This window comes from Gossypium arboreum, chromosome 9 (genome assembly GCF_025698485.1).
Source record: "Gossypium arboreum isolate Shixiya-1 chromosome 9, ASM2569848v2, whole genome shotgun sequence".
Classification (NCBI taxonomy): domain Eukaryota; kingdom Viridiplantae; phylum Streptophyta; class Magnoliopsida; order Malvales; family Malvaceae; genus Gossypium; species Gossypium arboreum.
Window position 1 is genome coordinate 11041757 of NC_069078.1, and position 6000 is coordinate 11047756.

Consider the following 6000-nt stretch of genomic DNA (forward strand, 5'->3'; position numbering starts at 1 on the left):
TTCATAAAAATCTAATTTTTCCAATAATCCCCCACATGAATGAAAATTGATAGTTTTATCAAAAAAAAAATTGACTCGATGTGGTGATAGAATCTACGATCGATAGTTGCATAGGATAGGTAGGTATCCACCCTTGTGAAAGTATATTTACTTTACTAGCTGATCAGTAGACGTGATGTCCTTGAACTGTTCTACCTTTTTGTGTAAACGATGATATACCTCACACAACTACCCCCTAGCAAGGTTTTAGTTCTCATGGGTATGTTCATATAGCCATGAACGTATCCTGGTTCTGCAAGAGTTTGAGAGACCTATGCCCCAGTAGTCTCCTTGAAACAGCCCAACTTCACTCTTACATAGGTGACTTATGTTGTTTAGCTCATTGAAACATACAATGGTCATTAAAAGCATTGCTTAACCTATCCGATTTTTAGTCACTGTTTACATCATAGGAACGGACTCGGGATAAGTACCCCCACAGTGACCTCACAAGGTCTATGCAATTAGGTTGTCCTTTTGAACCTAGATATTGGGATTTCCAATCAGCTAGGTAGGGTTTTCCTTCACATAACGCCTTTTATTTTCATGGGCTTTAGTCACATTCGATGTTTTATCAACATGATCTCATTTAAGCCTTTAGTTAGCGGATTTGCAATGTTATCTTTTTATTTTTCAAAATCAATAGAGATAACTCCATTTAAGATTAGTTGTTTAACAGTATTGTGTCGATGACACATATGTCTCGACTTGCCATTATACGTTATGCTAGCAAGACCCTCCACACTTTCAAGTGGTTGTAGGATAGTTGTGTCCTTTTTTTTGTGGGTACCTTATTTAAAAAGGTAATTAACTCATAGAAACACTCCCCCCACATTTTCTGTGACAACTGTAAGCTTTTTAGCAATGCGTTCATCTTTTCCTTTAGAGTTTGATTTTTCTGTTCGACTATTTTATTTGAGGAAAGTATGGTGGTGTTATTAAGTTGTGTACATTATTCAAATGATTCAACATATCCACTACCACTATTACGATCACTTAATCTTTTTATTAAGTTGGTTTTCAACTTCTTGCTTATAGAGTAAAATTCTTTTCGTCTTTTCTCTTAAGCAAATATACATAGCAATGAAGGTAATAAACATTTTTATTCCTTCCTATTGTTTGAACAAGCTTTACAAGCATTGCTATGTATTTTGTCTCAACACATGTTTCACATTTATAATTATAATTATTGTAAAACGAAGGAATGTTCTTTAAGTTAATTAATGTATATAAAATTTAATAATTAACATATCCGAGCCTACTATGCCATAAATTAAATGACTCAAGCATATAAACAGAAAAAGAAGCAACATTCTTATTCATAGTTTTGCTTTTACAGAGATTGCATTTAGATTAATACATATACCCTTCCCACAAACATTCCCCCTTTAGAAAGAATATTCTTATTCATAGTTCTTCGTATGTTAGGCACATAAGTCCATATCGGACACTTCCTTGGAAATTTCTTCCACAGCATTGACCTCGTTAGCTTTAACTTTCTTTGAGATCCTACAGTTGGATGATTTGTGCCCTATCTTGTTGCAATTCAATCATATTTCTTGAAATTTTTACTTTAAAAACACCACATTTTGGTCCCAGTTTAGACCCATTTTGTGGTTGTTTTCCCTTCTTGAAGTCTTTATTGACTTCTATGATGTTTGCCCTAGCAACATTTTCATTTGCTACTTTGTTGAGCCTTTTTTCTTTGTACCTTTATTGTCTTCTTCAATCTGAAGTCTAACAATTAGGTCTTCCACTGACATTTCCTTTCTTTTGTGCTTTAGGTAATTCTTGAAGTCATTCCAAGTAGGAGGCAGCTTCTCAATAATGGCTGCAACTTAGAAGGATTCACTTATTATCATCCCTTCAGTAATAATTTTGTGAATGACCAGTTGAAGTTCCTGCACTTGGTTCAAAACTAATTTAGAATCAACCATTACAAAATTCAAGAATTTAGCAACTAAAAACTTTTTAATTCCAACATATTCAGCTTTGTATTTATGGTCCAACGATGTCCATAATTCCTTAGTTGTTTTCTTAACACTATACACTTCGTATAGTGCATTCGACAATCCATTCAAGATGTAGTTTTGACATAGGAAATCTAAACGTTTCCAAGCTTCAACAGTAGTGAAAGTAGCAACTTCATCTACCTCGCCCTTTTTAACAGTAGGAGGGTCATATTTGAAAATTTTGGCCAAGTTCAACATGGTTAAATAAAACAACATTTTCTGTTGCGAAGTCTTGAAATTCTGTCCCGAGAATTTTGCAGGTTTCTTGTTGTGGTTTACAGTAGTCGCCACAGGAAATACTGAGTTTTGGATTGAATATTGCGTTTGAACCAAAGCTTTAGATTGCGAATTGATTGACTTGGTAGGAGTTTATTTTTCTGTTAAGAAACAAAATCAAAATTAGAAAACTTATCAACTTTTGTTAGATGACAGGAATTTAATAAAACCCAAAACAAAATTTTATACGGTCTAATAAAAAATACAATAAAATAATGCACCAGGTAGGTAACCCTAAAAGAGAGGTGGTGCACTTGGCATGCTTAAATACCAAGTCTTTCAAAGAACCAATCCTAGACATGCATTCTCATATTGTCTTTTTAATTCACCATTGATAATTTTATTTTAATTCAATTTAAAGCCACAATTAAGGCCACCATAAATAGAAAAATTTCCCTTTGATTTGTTAAACGACAGAATAAAAATCCTGAAACAAAATAAAAAACTGTAACAGTTCGGTTTAGACCCTAGTCGGAATAGTGGTTTTGGGACCACAAATCTGAATCAAAAAAATATTTTAATATTATTTTCAGTGCTTATGATATGTGAATTAGAATGTGTGAAAGTTTCGTATGAAAATTTAATCGTTTGTGTGTTCAATTTGATAAAAAGACCTAATCGTGTAAAAAGTAAAAGTGGCCTTTTAATTGTTAAAGTGCCTATTTGTTATGTCTTTGTAAATGAAATGTCCTTATGTTGATATTTGACCATTAGAACTATGAGTGGACATTAATAACCTTTTATGTTAGTGATTTAAATGTTTATTAATTAAGGGTATAATGGTAATCTATGTATAAATGATGAATTAAATAAAAGAAATGCTAAAATTTGTTAAAGTCTTCCTCAACTGAAAATCAAAGAAGAAAGAAAGAAAACCATCTAAGGCTCGCCTATGTTAAAGCTCAATTGAGGTATGAATTTTGTTCCGTTTTTGATCATTTATACATTTTTGTGAACGTTGCTTAGAGCTCTATCAAGCCCATGTTTGAATTTCTGAAATTGTTTGATAAACCGTAATATATACATATTTTTACCCCATTCTTGGCATATTTATGGATGAATTTTCCTTGATTTTATTAAATTCGATACTCCTAATCCTTTAAATTTATGTGCTATACTCAGGCAAGTTTAGGACAACAAAAAGAGCGAGAAATGAGCCAAAAAGTGACAAATTGGGCCTAAATCAATGTTTTACACGGCCTAGGTAGTTCCACACAGGTAATCCACACGCTCGTGTGTGACACACGGGTAGACCACACGCCTGTGTTTCATGGCCGTGTCGACATTAATCCAAGTCAGAATTGCACACGGCCTGAGCATCTTTACACGGGCGTGGCACACGGCCGTGTCCCTATTGAGCCCAAGTCTAGTTCTACTCGAAAAAGGCTTATTTCGGGCTAATTTGGGCATTCAAAAGTCTATATAAAGATTCTAGAAGAGGATGAGAGGGACACACAGAGAGTTGGAAGCAGAAAATACTCGTGATTAGCCATCAGAATCACCTTGGAGCCAGGATCTACATCAAGCTGAAGATTTCCATCCAATTTCCTAGAAGTTCTTGGGTTTTCTTTATGTTTTGTTGTTTTCCAAACTTTGAGATGTTTTCCATTATTATTATGAACTAAACTCCCTAAATACCTAAGGGAGATGAAACCTAGGACGGGTCTTATTACTCTTTGATTTATATGATAAATACTTATTCTTATTCTTAATTGTGAGTTCTAAATTCTTATTTTAATATTCCAAAATATTAATTCAGGTTTTGATGTGCTTATTCAGTGGAGCAAAAGTCCCTGTTTAAGAGTAGATCATTCATAATTAAGCGGAGTTGAATGAAATCCTAGAAATAGGACGATATAAATCTGCCGGATTAGAGTCAAATCTAATAAGGGAATCCATAGATCGAGTTAATGTGACAATAATGGTTTTAATTAGAAAGAGATTTCGATTAATCAACCTAGAGTCAGTTGTTTTTAGTCTCGAAAGGGATAATAACATAAATCAGGGATTTTTACAGAATAAGTCAAGTGAATAAATCGTCTAAGTCAAAGGTAAAAAGTGAAATCTAGGTGGATTCTTTCTTGGGTATTGTCTTCTCAATTGGTTTTCCTAAAGTATTTTCCAACTTTCGCCTCTGTAGTGATCTTAGGTAAATTAGAAATTTAGGTTAGTTTAAAAACACCCTTAAAGTTTTAGGTTAGATAATAAAAAGAGAGTAACTACTAGTACTTTTAGTCCTATTGGATACGATATTTTTAGTCTCACCAGAACTGTACTACTATTCGATAGGTGCTCTTGCCTTAGTCAAATTTATAGTTAGTTTCACGACCACCAAGTTTTTGGTGTCATTGCCGGGGACTAAGATATTAGGAACGCTTAATTTTTATTACTATATCCATTTATTTTATTGTAATTTAAATTTTATTTAAATTTTGTTTATATTACTAAATTTTCTTTTATTTACTTCTGGCAGGTTTTTATAGTTTATGACTAGAAGAAACCCGTCAGGACCTCTACTTTTTGATAGTGAGATCGAAAGCACAGCTCGCAGAAACCGAAGAGAGATAAAGCGAAGCCAACGATACATAGAGGAAGGGCAAGAGGACGATATTCAAACCACAACCGAAGAGATGACTGATAATCATAATAATCCGCTACCTCTTGTGGCTATTACGAACCTAGTAAATCAGGATCCTGCTCCTCATACTATGTATGATTATGCTAAACCTAGTTTAACAGGAGCTGAATCGAGTATAGTTAGACCTGCTATTGCTGCAAATAATTTTGAACTGAAACTAACACGATTCAAATGATACAATAGTTTGTTTAGTTTGATGGTTTGAAGGACGAGGATCCAAACACTCATTTAGCAAAATTTCTGGAATTCTGCGACACCTTTAAAATCAATGGCATTTCTGATGATGCCATTCGCCTTCGGTTATTTCCCTTTTCATTGAGAAATAAGGCTAAATAGTGGTTGAAATTGTTACCACGAGGATCAATCACCACTTGGGAACAAATTACCGAAAAGTTTTTGCTTAAATATTTTTCACTGGCTAAAACAGCTAAATTACGGAATGATATTTCTTCTTTTGTACAGATGGATTTAGAAACACTCTACGATGCATGGGAGAGATACAATGATCTATTGAGAAGGCGCCTTCATCATGGGCTACCACTTTGGCTATAGGTTCAAACTTTTCACAACGGCCTAAATCCTTCGACTAGACAGATGATTGGCGCAGTTGCTGATGGGACTATTAATAATAAAACACCTAAAGAGGACTATGAATTTATAGAAGAGATGTCATTGAATAATTATCAGTGGCAAATCATGAGGACAAAGCCGACGAAAGCAGCCAACGTTTTTAACGTCGATTCGGTTATTATGCTCTCTAATCAGGTAGAACTTTTGAATAGCAAAATTGATGGTTTACTTGGTTCTTCACAAGTTCATCCAGTAATACAGTGCGATGCAAGTGGAGGTGGAACGAGTAATTCAGAATACCCATTCTATGGCCACAACATGGAGACTGAACAAATGAATTATATGGGTAATAACTCTTGAACTCAAAATAATCCTTATAGTAATACTTACAATGCATGTTGGAGGAACCACCCAAATTTCTTATGGGGAGGTTAAGGGAATCAGAGACCACCACCCCCTCCAGGC

At 34.2% G+C, this 6000-nt stretch overlaps 1 non-coding gene across 1 annotated transcript; it reads right to left on the reverse strand.

Annotated features, from left to right (window-relative positions):
• Positions 1-5394: 5394 nt before the first annotated feature.
• LOC128281265 (small nucleolar RNA R71) lies at positions 5395-5501 on the reverse strand. Its single transcript, XR_008271478.1, has one exon. It is a non-coding gene; the product is annotated as a small nucleolar RNA R71 (small nucleolar RNA).
• Between the last annotated feature and the right edge of the window lie 499 nt (positions 5502-6000).